This window comes from Aquarana catesbeiana, linkage group LG06 (genome assembly GCF_042186555.1).
Source record: "Aquarana catesbeiana isolate 2022-GZ linkage group LG06, ASM4218655v1, whole genome shotgun sequence".
Lineage (NCBI taxonomy): Eukaryota > Metazoa > Chordata > Amphibia > Anura > Ranidae > Aquarana > Aquarana catesbeiana.
The window spans coordinates 345,421,070-345,445,900 of record NC_133329.1 but is presented as its reverse complement, the minus strand read 5'-3'; the positions used below and the strand labels follow the sequence as shown (position 1 = coordinate 345,445,900).

Sequence of the window (24,831 nt, the reverse complement as noted above, 5' to 3'; positions counted from 1 at the left end):
AGGAAAACCAGTTAACCCGGACAGGGATGTTTACAATGGTCTATTTGTATTCATTTGTAAAAAAACCTTTATCCCTAAAAAGAAAAAAAACTAACTGCTTAAAAAGTGTTAGCTGGAGTTCAGCTTTAATTTGGAAGTCCATCTAAATCTACTAGTCTATCTAACCTCTCCTGAGACTGACAATGATGCTGTCCAAGGGTGTCTCCGTTGATCCTCCATCCAGAGTGCAGCCACCCTATGACAGGAAGCCTGTTATTGGCCAGATAAACAGAAAAAAAAAAAAAGAAAGCCAATACTAGCACCTCAGTTTACCAGTTCTTAAATGTGGTGGCTGCATTCGTTTTTTTTTTTTTGGCTTTTTCCCCTCTGTTTTCACCTGGTGATCTGGACAGTAGCACATCTCCTGTATTCGAGTGCCCCCACTCTGGATGAAGGAGCACAGGGGCACCTTTGGACAACAGCATTCTGGGGGGAGGGGGTGTTAGATGTACTAGCAGATTTAGATACACTACCAAATTGGAGCCAAACTCCAGCTCACACAGCATGCAGTTACACTAGCTTTTGGGATAAAGGATTTACATAACTAAAAGCTGATCATTGTAAGCACCCTGAACAATGGTAAATGGTTTGTCTTAACCCTATTGGGTACAGCCAGTGAGCTGTACCCATTAAAAAAAAAAGTACAAATTCCTCCATCAAAAAAAACTAGATGGATGGAGAAATCCTTCTTACCCCCCTCCCACCTGGGACACTGTATTCTGACAAAAAATTTCCAGCATGTCCCTTTGATAGAAGTCAATCAAATGATCACCTTCTTTTGAGCAGGGATAACTAGACTGATTGAAATTCAGCCGGTCCCTACTGAGCTGGCTGAATTGATCAGTATATGGTCAACTTTAAGCAAGCACTGCAGCCATGGTTACAAAGAAAAAAAAACTGAATCGACTTGATTTAGTGTTTTTTTTATTACTAGCACAGAAATAAAAACAGAAAATAAATAAATAAATGCAATGATCAGCCGCCAACCCTGGCAGACCCTAAATTTACTCTTTACTAAAACCATCTCTTCATACTTATCCATCAAATTATTATTACTAATTAGTTCTTTGTGAACTCCAAATCATTTCATTATTACACAAGGGGTGAATTAACATCTAAGGAAGACACATAGCATTGAACAGTTTTGCTTGCTTTCATTAATGTTTATTTAATACAAACTAATTAGACTAACTCTTGTACTCACTCTTCCCTATCTTGGGAAGAATTTATGTTTTTTATCTACAGCAGTTTTAACCAAATGAACTGGATTCAAACTTAAAGCGGTGTTATAGACAAAATTTTTTTTTAAAAAGTCAGCAGCTGAAAACACTGTAGCTGCTGACTTTTAATAAGGACACTTACATGTCCAGGGAGCCCGCAATATCCATCGGATCGGGTGAAGGGAAACCGGCAGTGGAGCCTTGCGGTTTCCGACATACGCGAGTCACGTGGCGTTTTGTGAATGGCCAGCTTGTCTTCTGGGACACACACACATCCCAGAAGACAACTGGGGGCTCGCCGCAGAAGAGGATGTGACGTCACGGCCCGTCTGGATCGGAAGTACTCTTAGTACTTACAAAAAAGTATGAGAGAAAGTAAATATAATGTTTAAATATCCAAAAACGAGGGGTGGAAAGGTGGTCTTCGTTTAAGACCACCTCTCAAAATTGGGTGGAACTCTGCTTTAAAATGTGTTGCTTATTCATTATTTAGGTACTTAACAGTCAATCATAAAGATTTGGCATGAACACTAAACTCTTAAGCCAGAGCTGGAGGCTATAGCCTGCAATGCGGATCAGTGTATTCTGGTGATGGGGAAGCCTCCCCGCTGTCAGAATATAAAATGCAGAGTGCAGCGGATTCTTCCATCCACATCGAGGGGGAATCGAGTCTGTTTTTTTCAATGCTAATGGTACTTACTCTATCCAAAATAAGCAAACAAAGGTTTGACTTTAGTTCTTTTTAAATGTTATTAGAAGTTACCTTGCCATTTCATCCTGCCGCACTGTCATTTTCTGTAAAATTCAATGCAATATGGCAACCTGGAGGTGTTCTGTACACAGAACTTCCCCAGAAATGTAATTTCTTGCTTGTGTGATTGGCTCATTGATTTTCCCAGAAGTTTACACTAAAATACAAGTAAAATTTTAGGGCATCCTTTGCAATAAAAATTTCTAATTTTCGGTGAGATACTTCCAAAGGCCCCTTTCACACGGACTGTCCAATCAGCTGTCAGTTTTTCAGGTGGACCTGATCGGACCCTACATTCACTCCTATGGAGCAGCGGATGTCAGCGGTGACATGTCCGCTGACATCCGCCGCTATCCGATCATGTCCGCCAAATCTAGATGGATGGTGGTCCTATTTTTCATCTGCCTGGCGAATCGGATGAAAACGGACAGGCGGTCCATTTTCACCTGATCTCCCCATAGAGGAGAGCGGGACTGGGTCCGTCTCCACTCTGCACAATGATCGCTCTGCTGATCCCCGCTAAGCAGGCAGAGTCCGTCCAACAGTGGCGCCCGTGTGAAAGGGGCTGAAGGGTTAAGTACTTCTAAAAAGTAGCAGACAATGTAACTTTCCTCTGCAAGTGCATCAGGTAAATACAGTGTACACAGATTCTCCCATTCAGAATCAGTATTCCAGGGACAAGGTTGAACATACAGCTTTTTCATAAGAACAGAAACAGGTAAGACTCTGCTACAAAGTTTTTTTAAAATGTAATGTACATTCATCACCCAAAGTTGGTTGTCTTTTTTTTCTCAACAAAAACTGGAGTTAGACTTACCTGTAACTTCTTTTCTAGTGGTCTTCCAGGACAGCCCTTGAGAGATGGAGTCCCTCCCATCGACCCCGGAAACACATTGCCAAACAGTTCAAAAGGCGGTCCCTCAGGTCCCTGGTCAGTCATTCACCAAGAACCGAAGGATGGAACTGTAAAAACATAACCATAACAGGTAATAGTGTTAGTACATTCACATAATCAAAAAAGGGTGGGATCGTGCTGTCCTGGAAGACCACTGGAAAGTTACCGGTAAGTCTAACTCCAGTTTTCCCCAGTTGTCTTCCAGGACAGCCCTTGAGAGGATCCCCAAGTACTCACCAGATTAGGGGGGGACCACGGCTTGGAGAACTTTTCTCCCAAAAGCCTGATCCTGACTGGACATTAAGTCCAGTCGATAATGCCTTGTAAAGGTGGAAAAGCTTGACCACGTGACTGCTTTACATATTTGCTCCGGGGTGGCACCAGCTCTTTCTGCCCAGGATGCTGATAATGCCCTTATGGAGTGGGCTTTAATACCCCCAGGAGGATCTTTGTTTACTGTCTTATAGCCCTCTGCTATAGCTAGCCCAATCCACCTAGCTATGGTGACTTTTGAAGCTTTTTGCCCCTTACGTTGTCCGGAAAAAAGAACAAAAAGTGAATCTGAGATTCTGAATGGATTGGTTACCCTAAGATACTCTAGGATACACCTCCTCACATCTAATAAATGAAAACGCTTTTTTTTCTCGTTTGAAGCCTTCTGACAGAAAGAAGGGAGGACAATATCTTGTGACCTATGGAAATTAGATGCCACCTTTGGTAAGAACCCAGGGTCTGTCTTTAGGATGACTCTGTCTTCCAGAATTTGGAGGAAGGGCTCTCTGACAGAGAGGGCTTGGATTTCACTAACTCTGCGTGCTGAAGTGATTGCCACAAGCAGTACTGTCTTGAGAGTGACCAGTCTTAGAGAGGCCTCTGAGATAGGTTCAAAAGGTGACCCCAAAAATGCCTTTAGAACGACTGATAGATCCCAGGATGGGGCGATGTTAACTCTAACTGGTTTGCGTCTGGAGATTGCTTTACAGAACCTAGCAATGAAAGGATCTTCTTGCAACCTTTTCTCTAAGTATACACTTAAGGCCGCTATCTGGACCTTAATAGTACTAGGAGTTAGCCCTTTGTCTATCCCCTCCTGGAGAAACTGCAGGATATTTGCTGTATCCATGTTTACCTCACCTCGGCTGTTCAACCAGCTGTTAAATTTTCTCCAGACCTTCCTGTAAATGGCCTGATTGACAGGTTTTCCACTCTGTAGCAGAGTCTGAATCACTCTGTCAGTCAGGCCCTTGCTCCTCAAAATTTCCTCCTCAGTAACCACGCTGAGAGGTTCAGCATGGATACTTGTGGATGAAAGAGAGGTCCCTGCGACAAAAGGTCTGATCTGCAGGGAAGCCTCAGAGGAGGTTGGTCTGTTAACCATAGCAACGTTGTGAACCATGGTCTCTTGGGCCAAAACGGTGCCACTAAGATTAAACACGTTTCCTCTACTATAAACTTCACTAAAACCCTCGGGATGAGGTGAAGCTGAGGAAACACATACGCTAAACTGAAGGTCCATGGGGTCTGTAAGGCGTCTACTGCCCAGGGCTGATCTCCTGGGTGTAGCGAGCAAAAATTTGGAACTTTTGCATTCTCCTTGTTTGCAAACAGGTCCACTACTGGTTTTCCCCAGTAAGCTGCTATGTAGTTGAACACTTCCGGGTGTAGAGACCATTCTTGATTTGACACTCGTTGTCGACTCAAGAAATCTGCAGTGTTGTTGAGCTCCCCTTTCAAGTGAACTGCAGAGATGGATGCCAGATTGGATTCTGCCAATTGAAACATGCGACTGGCCACCAGCATTAGTCGATGACTTCTGGGGCCCCCTTGCTTGTTTATATAAGCTACAGCCGTCATATTGTCTGAACGGACCTGTAGATGATGACCTTGTATTGTATTCTGAAAGAATAACAGAGCCCTGAGGACAGCTGTTAGCTCCTTCCAATTGGACGAGAGGAGCTTCTCCTCTGCCGTCCACCTGCCTTGTGCCCAGTCTGAGTTGAGGTGGGTTCCCCAGCCCCAGCTGCTCGCATCCGTAGTTAGTATGGATGTTACGGGAGAGATCCAGAGAACCCCTTTGTTCAAATTCTCTGACTCTTTCCACCACCAGAGGGAGCGCGTTACTCTGGAGGGGATTGAAATTTCTTCTTCCAGATCTCTGTTTTTTAATTGTTCCAACAGAAACCTCTGGAGGTTTCTTTGGTGGAACCTGGCCCATTGTACATCTGGAATGGCTGCTGTCATCAGTCCTAAGACCGACATCACCTCCCTCACTGTACACTTGGCGCTGCTTTGAAGAAAAGTTTTTTTCTGGCGCAGATTCAATATCTTTTCTTCCGGCAGGACTATCCTCTGCTCTACTGACAGGATCTTGTACCCCAAGTACAAAATTTCCTGTGTTGGGGTAGTCTTGGACTTTTCCAGACTGGCTATCCACCCCAACTGCCTCAGGCTGAGCTGTGTCAACTCTAGGTCCTGACGAAGTTGTTTCTCCGAATGGGCCGAGGAGTAAGTCGTCTAGATATGGAATAATCGTGACTGACTGTAGTCTTAACGGAACTAATGCCTCCCCGAGAACTTTGGTAAAGATTCTCGGGGAGGACGACAGTCCGAAAGGAAGTGCTCTGCACTGGAAATAATAAACTTTGGTGTCTATCTGGATCGCCATCCGAAGAAATTTCTGGCGTTCCTTCCTTATTGGGATATGCAGATAGGTGTCCCTTAAATGCAAGGTAGCCATGAACACCTCTTTTTGGAGAAGATTCCTTATCGAGTAGATGGACTCCATCTGGAATTTTTTGTATCGGATGGAGCGGTTCAGAGGTCAGAGGTTCATGATTAGTCTGAACTTCCCGGACGGCTTTTTTACCACAAAAATGTGCGAGTAAAAACCGTCCCCCTGTTCCTGAATAGGGGCTGGTGTCAATACCTCTTGATCCACCATTTCCCCTATTAACAGAGGTAAGGCCTTGGCCTTTTCTGAGTGCCTTAGAAGCTTTGTCACAAGAAACTTTGAGGGTGGATCGCTGTGAAACTCCAGCGCATACCCTCTTTTTATAATGTTCAAGACAAACTCGTTTGAGGTTATCTTTTCCCACTGTGGGAGAAAATTCACTAACCTTCCTCCCACCGGGACCCTGATGTCACTGGGGTTTAGGGTTTGCATTGGGGCGGTTAAAAAGTATGCCCCCTTTCCCTTTTTGTCCTGTCCAGTGCTTTTTGGGTTTGAACTCCTTCTCTGATTTGGAGGGTTCCTTTGAGGGATGAAAACATTTTCTTTGAAAATTTTTCTTTTTAATAGGAAAGGTTTTCCTTTTATCCGCCGTTCTTTCCAAGGCGGTATCTAGTTCAGGCCCGAAGACTAGGTCTCCTGTAAAGGGGACACTGCACAAGCGTGTTTTAGACGCCAAGTCTCCCCCCCAAGTTTTCATCCAGACTGACCTCCTGGCTGCGACAGAAAGTGCTGCTGTTTTAGCCGTAAATTTTATGGCATCAGTGGAAGCGTCAGAGATGAAACTTGTCGCCTTAAAAAGCATAGGGAAGGTTTTTAAGAGCTCCCCCCTAGGCGTGCCTGCCTTTAGATGCTCTTCTAGTTGGGCTAACCAGAACTCCAGATTCCTGGCAACACAAGAAGTGGCCAGAGCTGGTTTTAAACCTGCCATAGAAGCATCCCAGGCCCTTTTTAAGACTATGTCTGTTTTCCTGTCCATTGGGTCCTTTAAATGACCCATATCCTCAAAAGCAAGGTCAGATTGTTTTGAGACTTTGGACAGAGGGGCGTCTAGTTTAGGATATTTATTCCAGACCGCCTCTGGGCTCTCATCAAAGGGGAATCTCCTTTTAAGGGAATTTGGGAAGAAGACCTTTTTATCTGGCTCGGCCCATTCCTTGCAGACAAGGTCAGAAAGCACACTATGTATAGGGAATACCTTAGCTTTCTTTTTCCCCAGAGCCTCATACATTTTATCATGTCTGGTCAATTGAGTTTCTTCCTCATCAATTTCCAGCGTATCATAAATAGCGCTCAACAGCTCGTCTACATCCTCCAGAGACAGCTTGTATTTTGCGGCTTTGTTAGCTACAGTCTGATCCTCATCTGAGTCTGCGTCAGAGGATTCAGGGCTAACTAACACGGGGCTATGCTCCCTGACTGTACGGGGCTCCCCAAAACTGGGTGTTGTAAGGCATGGTGAGGAGGAAATCGCAGCTGCTCTACTGGTGGAAGCAGACGTGCCTATATCTGCGATTAACTCGCGGAGAGATTTAAAGGTTGATGCCATCTCATCCTTAAAGGAGCCAAGGAATTCCGCCAAGGGAGAGTCTGCCTCTGTTTTAAGTAAGCCTGCAATACACTGCTTGCATAAGGCTTTGTTAGAGCCTGAGGACAACTTATTTCCACAATTAGGGCATTTTTTGTGGCCTGACTTGTCTTCCCTTGGAGCTTCCTTACCCTAAAATAAAGAATAAACTATTTTAGCATCAGAGAACCTTTTAAACTCTCATTAAAAGCACCTGTGCTGCAACCACCACTTCATACTCCCGGGACTGTGAGGTAACCACCACCATGGGGTACTACAAATCCCAGCCTTACAACAAAACCCCAGAAAAAACCACAGTAAGGGCTTGCCCAGCAGCCTACCTGGGTTTGGCTGGTGCCTGCATCCACCGGAGTGTCCTGGGAAGTAGCCTCCATGGTCCCCCTCACGAGCTCCCGGTCCCGCCGCTAGTCCGGTATAGCTGGAAGCTGGTCGGGACTTGTAGGCCTCAGCGCAGGCTTTCCCCTCCTCCTTGTGCCTCTAGAGACCCGGAACTGGAAGTCTCGGCACACAGGATGACGCGGTTCTGCCGGAAATGACGCTCGGCGTCTCCGACCCCCACCGCTATTGCAGCAAGGAGCTGTGATGGAAGAATCCATTTGTCACTGCTCCTGGGGGGAACCTGCACCAACCTGCCCCTGGCACACCTCGGCACTGGAAAGAGGGGGGTAACGGGTCTCCTCCTGTCAGCAGGACGGTACCCGAGCCCCAAGCATTTTAAGGTAGGACTAAATTGGAGCCTCTGGATAGGACCCGGTCCCCCTGTGCGGCTCCGCTCCCCTCAGGCAGCCCCTGAGAGATAGAGTCCTCTCCTGGTTCCTGGCAACATGTTCCTCCGACAGAGGAAACACAAATGACTGACCAGGGACCTGGGGGACCGCCTTTTGAACTGTTTGGCAATGTGTTTCCGGGGTCGATGGGAGGGACTCCATCTCTCAAGGGCTGTCCTGGAAGACAACTGGGGAAATTGGAGTTACTCTTTAACTTCCTGTTCCAGAGACACAACACAAAGTAAAAGGAGATCTCTCCAAAGTGAGTGGTCACCAGTACAGGTTTCTCCACTGGAAAATTCCCACTCACCTCATGTGCTTGTAACAACTAAAATATTTTGATTTTGCAAATGCTGGAGACAATAGTCAGCAGAACAAATAAGAGGAGTGAATCTTATTGGCAGGAACCTAGAAAGCAATAAAAACCTGACAGAGGTTCTGTTGCTTACACGTTCTACCCAAAACAAAAAATATTGGCATTATGTACGCTTTAACAGTATAAAGGTATATACACAGAAAGTCTTCTTTTTTTTTTTTCCAACCTTCCGAAATATTTTGTCTTATGTTGCAGTACCAAGGGTTTGTGATTATTATTAAACAATACTCCAACTGTTCCACTTCCATAAAGAGGCCCCAAGTGAGTTAATGTCGAGTTACTAAAGGTAGAGTAGAATCATTCTGCTTATCTTTGCCCAAGAAATGCCAAATATTCACTTACTGCAACATTTACTAGAAATTACATTGTAAACATTGCCATTTTTATAATATGTAACTAACTGCCAGTATAATATACTATTAGTAAAATGAGCTAAAATCAGTTTCTTCAGCACAGTACCATGACATCCAATTTCAGGCTGCCTTCCATTGACAGACGTATATATGTGTTTCATTTGGCGGGGTCATGGAATTGAGATGTGTTCAGAAAGCATATTCTGATCACTGTGCACTTAAGGTATTTTATAGCCGTTGTGCATATTAACGGACACCATCTTACTAATTAACAGGAGCTCCAGAGAAAACCAATTTTGGATGTAATTAGAATACAGAAGGAAGAAAAGATGTGCTTGAGAATTATTAAGGGAGTGTATTAAATCATTCCTCACTGTGCCTAATTTTCAGCTAGAAGCAATGAAAATTGGAGGATTATTAAACTTGTGGAAGTTGAAGGCTAATGTGAACAAAGCTAAAATTAATCTTGTACCTTTGGGCTATTAAAATTACTTCAGGTGAGAACAATCATTTTTAAGTAATGCAATGTTAAAGAGTAAAGAGTTTACACAGCAAAATATAGAAAATAAACAAAAGGTTTTTTTTTGTTTTTTTTTTAAGGTAATAGAAAATGCAGTCACTGGTATTACTCCTGTTACCTATGCTGCAATTGTACAAAGGAATCTCTTCTCTTCCCTATGTGTTGAGGTTGAGAGTAGTAATTTCATAATTTGCATGCAGAGACACCTACAGGCAAAACCTTGCATCACAGCCTCACTAGTCAGCAGTCAATAAGTCTTATATCCTGGATTTATACAATGCCAACTTATTACACAAAGTTTAATAAAGCATATAAAACAACCATCAGTCCTACAGGACACTATAATGTAATAGTCCTTCAGCAGACATATAAGTGCACACACATATACACTTAGTCAACTTTTGAAAACTCTAATAAAAACTTTTGAACGCGAGAAAGTCAACTTGAATAAAAGTCAACTTACATATGTTTTTCTAGAGAACTCCCCGAAGTACCTTGAAAGCATGAAAATACCATATACGGGGGCTGATTTATTCAAATAATAAAAACTATTGTCTTTGCAAAGTGAACGTTCACTTAGCTTCGTGAAAGAGGTGAATCAGTGTTCCCTTTAATCAAGAACAAATCCAGTTTTTTTAATTTTCCTTGCACATGATTGGGTATTTAAAGTGGACATCGTTTAAACAGGTTTACTAAACTGTAGGAACATGCACTTTGCAAAGCAAACAATTCACCTTGCTAACCGAACAGCCTGTACTCTTTAATAAGTCAACCCCATGGTGTCCCTAGGGAAAATGAAAACAGGGAGCATCATTCTACTGCTTCAGGACCATTATGCTAGCTAGTTTGCCAAAGTCATAATTTTTTTTTATTAATTAGGTAGGTAAAACTGGGCACATTTAATTTTTGTGTCCTGTTCTCCTGTTATGTATTGCTTCCTTTGTATGGAATGCCTGGTGTTCCTGCCAGTCCTCCCACTTTCCTATTAAAAAGTCTAAGATTTTTATGCAGCTGAGAACAGAGGGTATGTGTTCACTTATAAAAACATTATACATATCCTTTTTTTGATATGTATACACAAATGTCTTTCATGTATATTTTAAAGCGGTTGTATACCCGCAGAAATAAAAAAAAACAAAAAAAAAAACACCTGTAAGGCCAAGGTATAATGAGCTAGTATGCACCGCATACTAGCTCATTATGAAATACTTACCTTAGAACGAGGCGTCCGTATCTAAGTCCGGTCTACGCCACGGGAGCTGACATTTTGCCCTCAGCATGTCTTCCGGGTTTGTGGCTCCGGCGCTGTGAGTGGCCAGAGCTGCGATGACGTCACTCGGCAGTCTTCTTCCCGGCAAGGTCCGGCAGCGACCGGACCTTCAGCTGGGCATTCACAGCGCATGCGCCGCTGATGTCAGCGGCTGCGTGCAAAGTGAATATCTCATAAACCGTACAGGTTTACGAGATATTGATTTTACCTACAGATACGCCTTATTATAGGCTTACCTGTAGGTAAAAATGAAAAAAATGGGTATATAACCACTTTAATCTGAATGGGTTGTTTTACAAGATGGGGGTTCACATATACTGTACTTTAGGACAAACTGAGCAGCATCAACATATGTCGGTTAACATTAACCTTACATTGCTGCTAGTTCTAGGTTATTATGTTTTCTTTGTATGCAGACAGAATGGTTTACTTTCTCGAAGCAACAGATTGTCTCTCCACCACAGGTTGACAACTTCCTCCAGTGGATGGTTGGCAGCTTCATGGAAAGTTTGGGCTGGAAATGACATCACACCTGTACCATTTCTGGCAGAGGATGTGATGTCACACTTGTTGGGAGAAGAGGCATGGTTAGAGGAATTTCAGCTCTAGGTAAAGCAGTATCCTTTTTATGTGCACCAGGTGCTTGATTTAACTTGATAAAGGGTTTTAACCCTGTAATGTGGTTAATTTTTCCCACCTTCACCCTTCCTTCTGGGGGTCCAGGTTTGCTTGTTAGTCTTTTTTGGTAATTTTGTTATTACATTCCTTTGCTGGGTACAAAGTAAAAAAACTATATATATACACACACACACACACACATATTATATATATATATATATATATATATATATATATATATATATATATATATATATATATATATACACACACACACACACACATATATATATATATATATATATATATATATATATATATATATATATATATATACACACGTATATATATATATATATATATATATATATATATATATATATATATATATATATATATATTTATATATATATATATATAACATGTTTGTTATCCACCCCACTCTGTCCTATGTTTTGCGTATTAACACTTTTTTCTATTACATAAATTACTATTGTGAAGTTTCACAGTCACTGTGGATACTACAGGCTATATTATGGAAAAACACATATGCGAGAGCGCCCAGGCTGCACAACCCAAATGTATACAGAGAAGACAAGACAAGGATTCCCCAAGGGGGTTTTTTAGGCAGCTATACATTGAATGTTATTATAATAATAAAGTAAGTCAAGTTCATAACGTATATAAAATGTGTAACAAGTTTATTTAAAAGTACAAAATACAGACTCTGGTTGACATGTACCAAAAATCGACATATAACATCATCCATGGTTAAAAAACGTGTCATCAATAATGTCCATATGAATACCCCAATGCATTTCGACCCATTGGTCTTCTTCAGGGGGGTTTTATATTCTAGGAAAATATGTCACAGTTAGAGTTTAAACTTATAACCTTAGTCAATATGTAAAACATTTACACAGCATTTAGCATTGATAAATAACTGTATTACATTGTATCTATGGAGGTATATTTACCATTGAGTGGATGATATGGTGAAGATGCACCAACCAAACCAGATTGTTTAAAAGCATGAAGGCCTAGAGATCCCAGAGACCGCACATATCCCTCCGTGCCTCACAGGCACATCCGCAATCCATTGGACTTGCAAGGGGTCACACATTTGGACAGGGGAAATGACGGGGGAAGAGCACCTGCCATTGTATATAGAAAAGACTTGGTTAGGAACCTTAGTAGTATTGTTCTCAAAATATCTAGTGCCGTAGGGCAATAGCTAATTAGCCCTCAATGGAGTGATTGCTTGTATATATGTATATTACTGTTAATCAAACCTATTACTTGGAAGTATGTATTTAATTGATAGTATAATAATTAAAGGATACAAATGATAAAAGATGTGCATGAATGACGCATGATGGGTGATAGAAGGATGTTGAGAATAATAAATCCAATTAGAGCATGGATGGAGAAAGTGAATGTGCTGATAGTGCCATGGTGATGATGATGGATGTGAAGTGATCGTGTGGGAATGCACTGTGAGAAATAGTGTAAAAAGAAAAAAACTAACTAGATCAAACCAAACTGTGATAAAAACTAAAAATGTGTATGGGTGCCAGTGAACAGATCAAGCCAATTGTTAGGAGTGTATGGGGTGAATGTAGAGGTTGGAATGGTGAACATGTGTATGAATAGTGATGGCTAGAGGTGAAAAGACAATTGTACTAAGTGAGTGTATCCAAAGAATAGTTAGTTAGTGATGGTATTATTGATGATGTTAGAATCGATATCAGCTATAGTGGGTAAACTAAACATAGCACTTACCTAGTGCTGGATGCTTCTCAGTATAGTGGCAGCTTTACAAGGATACAACTACAGAGCATCCAAGAACTGCCAATTATATAATCACAGGGGGCTAACCTACGACTTGCAGGTGAGGAACTCCTCCCCAACGTGCCAATCCTCACATGTCCATGGCGCCGATTGACGGCGTCTGTGTGGCCCCCTCGGCGTTCCGGAAGGCGGAAGCCCCGGCAGCCGCCGTCACCTCCGACGCAATCGCGTAACGTCACGACGCCACGCGCGTGCGCAAAGGAACCCGCACGCACGCGATGTCACTGATGGTCCGGAGGTGATCGTGGGACGCCGCCGGCACGGGGGAAGCTCCCCACGACTGCCCTTAGGCAAGAGTCTTGTCGTGGAGACCATAAGGGGGAGAATCGCAAAAGCATAATGCGTCTCCCCCCCCCCGTGCCGGGAAGTCAAATGGAGATGGGAATGCCACCCCGGGATACACAGCGGACACAGCAGTCCATGGGCAGTGAGCCTTACATGCCAAAACAAAGTGGTGTGGCCACATGAATGTTGTAGTTCATAAATTTGAAAGTAGTAATGTATAGCTAATGTGTCGAGATGTTAAACAATACATTAAAAAGGCCAGGAACATATACAAAAAACCAACAAACCAAAAAGGTCAGAAGATGGGGAGGGAAAAAAGTGTTTTCCTTCATCTCAGGAGCAATGTTCTCCCATGCCTACATGGTAGATATGTTCTACACCGGGCAACATTCTCAAACCATTGGAACAAGAAGCCAATTGGAGCGAGGATGGGGAGGGGGAAAAGTAATTGTTTACCCCCATCCCAGGAGTGATATTCTCCTATGCCAATAATTGGTGAGTGCAATCGTACCGGGCAACATCTTCACTGGCACCCATACACATTTTTAGTTTTTATCACAGTTTGGTTTGATCTAGTTAGTTTTTTTCTTTTTACACTATTTCTCACAGTGCATTCCCACACGATCACTTCACATCCATCATCATCACCATGGCACTATCAGCACCATTCTCCATCCATGCTCTAATTGGATTTATTATTCTCAACATCCTTCTATCACCCATCATGCGTCATTCATGCACATCTTTTATCATTTGTATCCTTTAATTATTATACTATCAATTAAATACATACTTCCAAGTAATAGGTTTGATTAACAGTAATATACATATATACAAGCAATCACTCCATTGAGGGCTAATTAGCTATTGCCCTACGGCACTAGATATTTTGAGAACAATACTACTAAGGTTCCTAACCAAGTCTTTTCTATATACAATGGCAGGTGCTCTTCCCCCGTCATTTCCCCTGTCCAAATGTGTGACCCCTTGCAAGTCCAATGGATTGCGGATGTGCCTGTGAGGCACGGAGGGATATGTGCGGTCTCTGGGATCTCTAGGCCTTCATGCTTTTAAACAATCTGGTTTGGTTGGTGCATCTTCACCATATCATCCACTCAATGGTAAATATACCTCCATAGATACAATGTAATACAGTTATTTATCAATGCTAAATGCTGTGTAAATGTTTTACATATTGACTAAGGTTATAAGTTTAAACTCTAACTGTGACATATTTTCCTAGAATATAAAACCCCCCTGAAGAAGACCAATGGGTCGAAATGCATTGGGGTATTCATATGGACATTATTGATGACACGTTTTTTAACCATGGATGATGTTATATGTCGATTTTTGGTACATGTCAACCAGAGTCTGTATTTTGTACTTTTAAATAAACTTGTTACACATTTTATATACGTTATGAACTTGACTTACTTTATTATTATAATAACATTCAATGTATTGCTGCCTAAAAAACCCCCTTGGGGAATCCTTGTCTTGTCTTCACTACAGGCTATATTAAATATTTTTCTTTTAGCTATTCTAAGATTTCCAATACAAAACAAAAAAAAAATTAAAAAAACTTACCCTAACCCCTTCACAACAGAGAGTAAAACAAATCCGCCTGAACACAGTTTTGCAAAAACGTGTGTTAGTAAAACTGTACATATAATCACAATTTAGTGTATCCATGTGCATACCTTTTTTAGCAGGACATTTATTTGGTAGTAAATGGAAAACTAGCACAAAATAAAAAATATATTTTTTTGTAGAAATTCATCTGTATCTTGCTATTACTATAACCTACCACCAAAGAACCCAAAATAAATTCTCCCGCTCTTGACAATTGCAGAGATACCACATATGTGTATGCGATTTGTTGTTTGTACCCATTGTAGGGTACAGAAACCTAAAAAACGCTGACATTGATACTAACTTAATAAAATGTTTTTTTAATCCTGCCTAAAGTACACTGTCCCTGACCTTTGACCCTAAGCTTGACCCTAACCCTAGCCCTGATCTAGCTATATTTTCTTTATTGTATATTTTTAACAAAGACTGCTTTGTTTATATTTTTCTCCTCTAGAAAGGAGAAAAAGATACAGTGTATTTTTTTTTCTTCATTCAAGATGCAAAATATCTGAGAAAAAAAAAAAAATGACACGGGCAGGCTGTTCAGTGACGGATCGCTGTGATAGCAAATTAAAGGATATCACAGCAATTAGGTGATCAGGAGCCAGGCCAGCTTTTGGAGAAAGCCTGGTCTCTGTGTTGGTCACGCACTGTGCAGTGCATTCCTGGCACAAGCATAAGTATACATATATGCACCCTGAGAACTGTGAAATGGTTACATTAATGCCTATAATGTAATGTTGGTGGTGTTGGTGGTGGTGGTGGTGGGGTGGATGTTGTGGATGTTCTTTATTTTTACTTGTCTTTTCCATGTATCCCGCCCTGTATGGTGTGTTTTTGTTTACTTTCTTTTTGTGTTTTTTGTACTATGCAAAATATTAATAAAAAGAAATTTGCAAAAAAAAAAAAAGTATAAATATATGCAGCCCCATAGATAAAAACCCACTTTCGTGAGGTCACATATGTGTACTGGTGGTGAAAAGGGGTTAAAGTGAAGTGTTTGTTAATTCATATTTGTACTATTACCTTCGATTTGAAACCTTATTTTTAGTTCTAGCACCCATCAAAATGGACTCATACTGCTTCAATGCATGGTTAAAAGTGTGCAGTCTACTAACTTCTCAGATCTGTCAGTGGTGGAGGAAAACAAAAAAACAAAAAAGTGACTATCATAAATTGTGCAACTAGGTTATCCATTCTTGCACATTATGGAAAACAGCATTGGGCCTACAGTTATGCTTTAATCTTCATCTGAATCTAGCACACCCAAACTTAAACAAAACCATGATAAAGAGTCTGTTCAACCAAAAGTAGTATTTTAGTTACAAGGTGGTCCAGGTGGACCGTGTGCACTCCTAGCTTCCAGTATGTCTAGAATATTCAAAGAGTGCCATAATTCCCAACTCTTTCCCTGTCCACCTTGGCATTTTGGGTGTTGCCACACCTCATGGTCCATTCTTCTTAATATCACAAATTACTAATACACTAGGCACTGGGGAACCCCTCATAATTTCCACAAGAGGAATGCAGACCCCGGGAACCCAACAGCAGTTACCACACCAATAGGATAACTTTTAGACAGAAGAAACTGTATGGTTGTTTAACTCTCTCATCTATCAAAAACTACAACTTCAGTTTAAGATGAATAGATCAGTTAACCCCAACTTTTTAATCATAGGAAAAAGGAATTATTCTGAAAAAAAATTGTGAGCCCACTCTCACATTGAAGCATATATACATGCACAATAACCCACAAATACGGGACCTGTCCATAATATTTATATTCTTTTTCATATATGTACAGTACTAACTTTTTTACATTCTCACCCGAGGACAGCACAGGACCTTCACTGCAAGCCTCCATCTGTATTTATCTTGAGATGTTCGCTTAGCTTCTCACCCTTTTCCATATACCTTTTATATTTTCTCATTTGTGGTTGTTTAACAATGACAACAAAAATAATATTAAAAATATATTGGAGAAAGATCTAGGAGGAAAAGCTCAAGATGTGAAAACCTCCCAGCATTTCGGAAAATGATAAGGGATTTTCTATCTTATCCAGGCAAGATGCACTGTACTAAATCTGAGATTATGGTATCATACACAGGCAGAACATTGAATAATCCTACATGTCAATAAGCAGAAAATCTTCAACTTGGAGGGAGAAAAAAAGATTAATTTTCTTCTCAAGAAAGGTTCCTTCTGTGAGAATTTTACTTAAAATAAACATAGGCACAGCTCCTGAAAGCACATTATATGTACAGATATCCAGTCCACTACTGGCAGCGTAAAGACAAGCAAACGCAGTTACATTCAGTAATCAATCAGGTTTAATTTTGCTGTAGGCAGGTCACTTAAAATATATTTTAATTGTTGCTATGGTAACAACATTTTATAAATCATCACTGCCCTTTGTTATGAAATGCCAAAAAAAGCCCCTGTATGTGACAAAGATAAAGAATCAGAACTTTGCAGTGTTAGGAACCTTATTTCAAGGAATTATTTCTTGTAATCATTTTGCTTAAAAGTCATATTAAATCCTCAGTTTTTATGCACTTTCAGTAGCTGATCTAATCACTTACTGAATATGAAGCTTCTTCATCCTTTAATCCTTGCCTATGCACCCATTTAAAGTGATTGTAAAGGTTCACGTTTTTTAAAAATAACAAACATGTTATACTTAACTGCTCTGTGCAAGGGTTTTGCACAGAGCAGCCCCGATCCTCCTCTTTAGGGGTGCCTCGTTGACGCTCCTGGCTCCTCCCCTTCATTGGGTGCCCCCACGGAAAGCCGCTTCCAATGGGGGCACCCGTGCAAGCATATTTCCGAGTCCCACTGCTGCATTCATTGACATAGACAACAGGACTCGGCCCCGGATCACTGGATTAGATTGACAGCAGCGGGAGCCAATGGAGCAGCCTATGGAGCCACCCTTGCTAGATGTTCACCAATAGAAACAAACAAACCCATAGCCTAGGGTTGGGTTATAACTAAGCACCAGATAGGCAGGAAATGTGTCATTGCCTCTTCCCCCACTACTGTATGATGTCCATGTATGGTTTTGAATAAAATAAAGTGTTAAGACATGCAGCCATCTGGATTTTGTTTGTATACATTAGTGGCAGCAGGCGAGTCGAGCTTGCACATTGAACAGTTATGGAGTGGTGTGGCATCCATAGAGCAAGCAGTAGCTTAGAGCGGTGTATTGTTTGCTAACCCCATATCCTAGGATGACATGGCACCCTGCTCCTCCATCCTTCTCCTCCCTGCTGGCTGGTGACTGCACTGTAAACTGTTAATACTTTCCGGTGAAAAACAGAAGTTTAGGGAAGCAGCACTGAAACAGCAGGAGCCAGCAGCAAGGTGTAAACTGCAAGTGCTAGAGTAAGAACTTTAACAAATAGTTTATTGGAGAATGTTTATTTTATTGTGCTCAATGTGTTAGGCTAAAACAATGCTGAGGGTTTAATACTACTTTTATTATGTTTAGGACTAAAACATTAAGGGTCTATTCATAGCTGTCCCTTTCCATGCTGTAATACACATGAAGTTAAAATGCATTTTATTTGAACAGTCTGCGATTAGGCTTCTTATTTCATTTGCCTTAAAAAATGTGATAACTTGCCCATTGTCTATGTAACACATTCCTTCTGTGTATGTTATATTTCAGAGACCTCGTCTTATCTATTCCTTTGACTGAACATGTACAACACTTACCATTTCAATATTAAAAACGTTCCCATTAAAAAAATGCATTTCAAGTAGAAGTACTACCTACCTGCATAGCTCCAAACTACCCAATCATTTGGAGGGTGTCCCTTTTTTAGAACGAAATGTCCCTCTTTGCTCCACCCCCCCTGTCCATTTTGGTGTGATGTATAGACCTCTGTAAAAATGTATTTAACTTCCAAACATGCTGTACTACATCAAATTTCCAAAAGTATTATACTCCACTAAAGTTTCAATCCCACTTATACATTTTTGCAATAGGTATTCTCAAATGCCTCTATAAATGAAACCTAGTGGTAGAAAAACACGTGTGGGTTTAACCAATCATTTTTCTGCATTAGTTCTTTCCTGGACCTTGAGCTGGGTGAGTTTCCTTTGCTGATATAAAGCAAGCCATGATGATGATGATGAAAGAATATCACTTGCTTCCCCCATCACAGTCAGTGTTGATGGGAGAATCACCCCTGCAGCGCTTTTGTGTTCTGCTGGCAGGGAGCCTTCCCTGCTGGCAAAACACAATGATCACTGTTAGTGGTTATAGCCGCCGGCAGTGATTGCATGCAAAAAATCCAACAGGCTGGTTGTGCTGAATTCAATTAATAAATCAACTTCAGTACAACCAACCTATCCATAGATGGGTCGAATCTTGGCTGGTGGTTTAAGTTGTGTTGAATGGTGGTTTTATCTCAGAAAGGTTGGAGGTATGCATATACTATGTGCTGCAGGTAAGTGTGTTTTCATTTTGAAACTATATTGGCCCATAACGTGCTTGCATAAATGTGAATAGACCCTAAAGGGTAAGGCTGCACTAACACAATTCCATTTTTGGAAACATACATTTTTCCAATAAAATCAAGGGAAATGCATGAAATGTGCAGTAATATGTATTCGCAATGCCCTTTTCATTTCAAGTCAACATTCAGTTTTCCTGCATTCACAATGATTTTAATGGAAAACATTAAAATAGAGAGGTGTGAATGAGCCCTAAGTGTTAAGCTACTCAACTCTCACCCTCCAGCTACTTACATATCTGAGTATTAAAGAGGAAGTATGATGGGTTTACTTCCTCTTTGTTTCCCTGCAAAGGTAAAGCATAATGGGCTACTATGCATCGCATTGTAGCCCATTATGTGTCACTTACCTGACACAGGAGCCTGCAATGTCACCGCTGTCCCCTCTTCCACGAAGCGTCCATCTTCTTTCTGGGTATGATCGCTGAAACGGCACGCTCAGTGCGCCTGTGCGCCGTTGTGCATGGCGCATGCGCCGTAAACATCGGCGCCTGTCTTTTGGAAATATCTCCTAAACCATGTAGGTTTAGGAGATATTTCTTGCACCTACAGGTAAGCCTTAATCTAGGCTTACCTGTAGGTAAAAGTGGTCTGTAAGGGTTTACAACCACTTTAAAGCTGTGGTTTGTTATGATATATACCGCTACATATTCATACTGTGAGCCTCATAGACTTTAATGTAGCAATCTCCCAAATGCCCTCAGATGCCAGAGATGCCTTAGAAGTCTAGGGCTTACTCCACTACTTCAGCAAACAGCAAAGCTGAATGTAAAACCAAAGGATGTTAACATATGGATGGGTGTTGGTTGCGATTCTTAGGTAAGTAGTTGGGATGTGACGGTTGGAAGATTAGACTGAGGAGCTAAATTAGGTGGAAAAATGTATTGTCTGAAAGTACACCTATCTTGAAGAATAAAGAAAGTATTATTATTGCACAATTTCCATCTAGAGATAGCAAGCCCCATGCAAAAGATGCAGTTATGTACAAAGCTCACACAAACTGTCGTATGGCCACTGGTGGTCACTGTGGGAGAACCCTCAACTCTACCGATGTAAGCAGAACCCAACATTATCTTCCTTTGTAGCTCATGTTCTGGAGCACTCAGAAGAGCTGAGAGTAGCCAGATATGTCTACACAGCCAACCACCCTCTAATATTCTCTGGACAGCTGTAGACAGGTAACCACAGAGTGTCTCCAAGCATACAGAGATGTCTTATCATTTAATACCTAATTGCTGCCTCACTTTTCCCAATTAAGCAATTTATCTTGTTCTACATTGATGTACTACAAAAAAGATACATAGGTGCATGCTTCGATATTACTTATAATAAACAAGAAAAAGAATCCACATTGCACTCCACAAACACTTTAGTTCAAAGATCTACATTTTATCAAAATGTATCTTTTGATAAAATGTGGATCTTTAAAATAATGTTTGGATAATGAAGTGCTCATTGAGAACAATGCGGCTTCTTTTTCTTGCCTAATATATAGTATTGAGTGGCACAGGTGTATCCTGCACTTACTTCTAAAATAAGAGGTTTCACAGAAATAAGCACAAAATTATAAATTGATGTTTCATAGATTTTTATAAACTGTCATGAAAAAAAAAATCAAATCAAAATTGATAAAATGTATACAATTTTAATTTAAAGGCCACCATATTCCAAAACTGATATTTCGGCACTGGAAAGATGACTCGCCAACCAGCTTTATATAACTATCAGACTTAAATGGCGCAATATTTTCTCTCTTTCTCTCCCACAAAATTATAGTTTCTGTGTGTTACTATTCTCTGCATAGTCCTCTGATGGATACAGCATAACTGGAATGGGAATTCTGATATTTCAACACTAGTGCCCCCTGTAGGAAGAAGAAACTAGGAAGGCGATTTTATCTGTAAGAAAGTATACACAATTCTAATTTCAGTTTTGAATAGAAAAGTCCATTAATTAACACAAATAGCTTCTTCCTAGAAAATGGTGACCTACATCACCAGCAAAACGGCTGCCTGCACTGTGCAAAGAAGATATGAGGTACCAAAATATATTCTAACTCTGCATATGGGTACATGACAGACTGACTTCACATTTTTTGACATGACATTTTCTAAATGTTAATAATACTGAAAAGCACATTAACACTACCAGACAATTATGAAAGAATGAATTTTATCTTCATTGCGAACATTATCTGCTACAAAATGCTTTAGACAGAAACGGGCCTGTCATTTTGCTCGAGCAAACATTTACCATTTTAAAATCAATTTTATGCTTCAAAATTTTGTTATTAAAAATGGAATTAGCTAGAAAGGAAACCAGCTATGTGCCCCAGCTATGGCAAGAATAGACAAATAATGAACATTTATTTTTATTTACAATAATAAAGAGATCCTGCCCATTCAAAGAAAGCATGGGAGGAGGTCACAGTATCCTCTATACCTGGGTATTTATCTGCAACTCTAATGGAGCAATGAAATGGCAGGAAAAAGCAACAAAAGTGAATATCGATGGTGATCTTTCTTTGAATTGAGCTCCAATAAAACCAACAAGTAAAAGCAGGCAAAGGTGAAAACATCAATAGGGTATTAAATGTTTGTGCCCCCAAATGTTTTCTTTATGTTTGAAATGTTTTCGGAGCCCCCACTAAAGAGATTTATCTTTTCGGTCACCTGGAGAGAAATGGGTAGAAATCTACTGAACAAGGGCACAGACAGTAAAAATCCTGAGAGGCGTTAACCCTTCCCTATAATAAAATATGGTTTACTGTATGTGCTTCCTTTGGGTGGAATTCCCCTCAATTCAAGCTTTGTCTGATACCCATCAGACATGAAGAGAGGAATAATCTGATTAACCACTAGCCGACCAGCTGCTGCAGTTATACAGCGGCAGTTTGGCTCAGCTGGGCAAATCGCCGTAGCTGTACGTCGCTCCTTTAAGACGTGACAGCAGGCAAATAAAAATAAAAAATAAAAAAATGCAGAGGTGATCAAATACCACCAAAAGAAAGCTCTATTTGTGGGGAAAAAATGACATAAATGTTGTTTGGGTACAACATCGCACGACCGCACAATTGTCAGTTAAAGCGACGCAGTGCCAAATCGCAAAAAATGGCCTGGTCAGGAAACGGGCAAATCCTTCTGGGGCGGAAGTGGTTAAAAAAGGGACACAGGTTGTAACCTCCTAATCCATCAAAAACTAAAAAAAAAAAAAAAAGAAAAAAAAAAAAAAAACCTTTGGTGGGAGTGGAGGAACTTCAGTCCCCTTGAGTTTTAATCCATTCCCTCAGACCCACCTAAAGCACCGGGGGGCAAACATGGTTGCCACATAGAAAAAAGAAAATACATCTTATGATAGAGGGAGAGAGGGAGAAGGTGTGCTAGGGGAAAGTTCACATTAATTAAATGTAATACCACTGTCTGGATCGCATTTACTGTAAGGAGCTATGATGAGTTCATTGATGAGAGCACTCTTTAAAAAAACATTCAGAAAAGAAACATTGGTTAGTTCAAATACTATGTTTCTTTTCTGAGTGTTTCTTTTAACAAGTGTTGTAGCAGTTTCAACAACACTTCTATCAATTTCCTATCATATCTTCTCTGCTCTTTCACGGTGGAGCTTGGTAGGTCCAGAGGAGTCGAGCAATATAACCTATTTGATTGAGTGCACTAGGTCTATGTTTCTGGTGAGTTCATTCTGTCCAGGGGGTGTGCTGAGGATTCTTTTCACTTTTCTCTCTAGAGCACCAATGAACCTTTCAGGGGAGCATTGTGTGGATTATTGGATTTCTGTTATAAGCACATAATTTGAACTATTTATTTAAGTGGATTTTCTATGAATGGCAAAATGGACACTATGTTTCATTGATTTTATTTACTTTTCCCATGTCACTACTGGACTGGTCCATATTGTTTTATTTATAGTGTCATCTTAATAATATATGATTCTAGCTCTGCCTTATTTGATTTTTTTCATTAAAATTGTGTGCGCCTGTGACATCTCAGAAAAAAAAAACTATGCTACTCAAAAATCTCCATCGGCGACGCTTTAAAAGTCTTTACTGCTTATTAGTTTAGAGAACTGAGCTACAGTGCAAGAAATATTGCTTCCACTCAAACGTTCATAGCAATACATCACATGTGTGGCGCAGTTGCGGTTTACGTACACATGTGTGCATTTGCATTTGTAGGTGTGTGCAGGGCAAAGGGGGTTATGTCTAATTGTTTTTTGTTTTGTCTTTTTAATATTAATATTTATTGCTATCACAAAGGTTAACAAACCCCCATGTGATAGCATTGTGCTGATACTCATTATGGAGACACTGGGGGTCTATAAGACCCCAATGTCTTTCTTGCCACCCAAACACAGTTTGGTTAGGCTGTTTTCTTGGCTGTATCAGCCAGGGAATGACAGCCCTGAAACCGATTTGACAAAATCGTCTTCATGTACGACATTCACTGCAGAGGAGATCAAGGAACAGATGTTCTTCAGCTTCCTCCTGCTCTCCATCCTGAGGCCCTCCGATGTGGTATTGGGATCCTGGGAGGAGCAGGATAGCCCTATATCCACAAAGGGGGATACCACACCGTCTGCACTATGAATACAGCTGCCTGGATCACTTTCACTTTTTAAAGTTGTGGAAAGAGATGGCCAGCAGACAGGCAGAACTCACAACATGAAAAGAGATTTTTTCAAGAAAGCTTATATTGAATTGTCAAATATAACTATTGTTTGTATTGTTATTACAATGCTGATGTTCTAAAATGAAAATGTATGTTGTGATCAAAAATTTTCTTTAAAGTTTAACCTCTTCAGATCTGGGCTATTCCCAAATGAGGGCAACAGCGCGGACCTACATTGCCGGGACAACGTCTATTGACATCGTCCCGTGCACGAGCGGCCTGCGCGCCCCTTGCATGGTGCGTGTGGCGCGCTCAGTGATCAGCGAGTCTATGAGACTCACCTGATCACAGATCAGAGTAAGGGGTTGGTCCCGACCCCTTACTACATGATCAGCTGTCAGCCAATGACAGCTGATCATGTGATGTAAACAGAGCCGGTAATCGGCTATTTTTCCTCCTCGTGCTGACAGCGTGAGGAGGAAAAAAAAACGATCACCGGCGGCCGTGAGAGGGACATCAGTCCCGATCACGGTGATCATCTGCCCCCTGCCAGTGACACAGCAATAGGCAGCAGTGCTGCCTACCAGTGCCCACCAGCATCTCCCATCAGTGCCCACAGTGCCACCCATCAGTGCCCACAGTGCCACCCATCAGTGCCACCCATCAGCGCCCACAGTGCCACCCATCAGCGCCCACATCAGTGCAACAACAGTGCTGCACATCAGTGCCACCTATCAGTGCCCATCAGTGTCACCTACCAGTGCCCATAAGTGCCCATCAGTGCCGCCCATC

The 24,831-nt window shown here is 41.1% G+C and overlaps 1 protein-coding gene across 12 annotated transcripts in view; it reads right to left on the bottom strand.

The window, feature by feature from the left end:
• Positions 1-24,831, bottom strand: part of B3GALT1 (beta-1,3-galactosyltransferase 1) — a 477,862-nt gene that overhangs the window by 182,981 nt on the left and 270,050 nt on the right. For 3 of the 12 annotated variants that reach the window (XM_073633983.1, XM_073633982.1, XM_073633984.1), the window contains one exon: positions 2,828-2,973. The exons of the other annotated variants lie outside the window; for them this stretch is intronic. The gene's annotated coding sequence lies outside the window, so the exon portion shown is untranslated. The remainder of the gene's footprint in view (positions 1-2,827; positions 2,974-24,831) is intronic. 12 annotated transcript variants of the gene reach the window in all.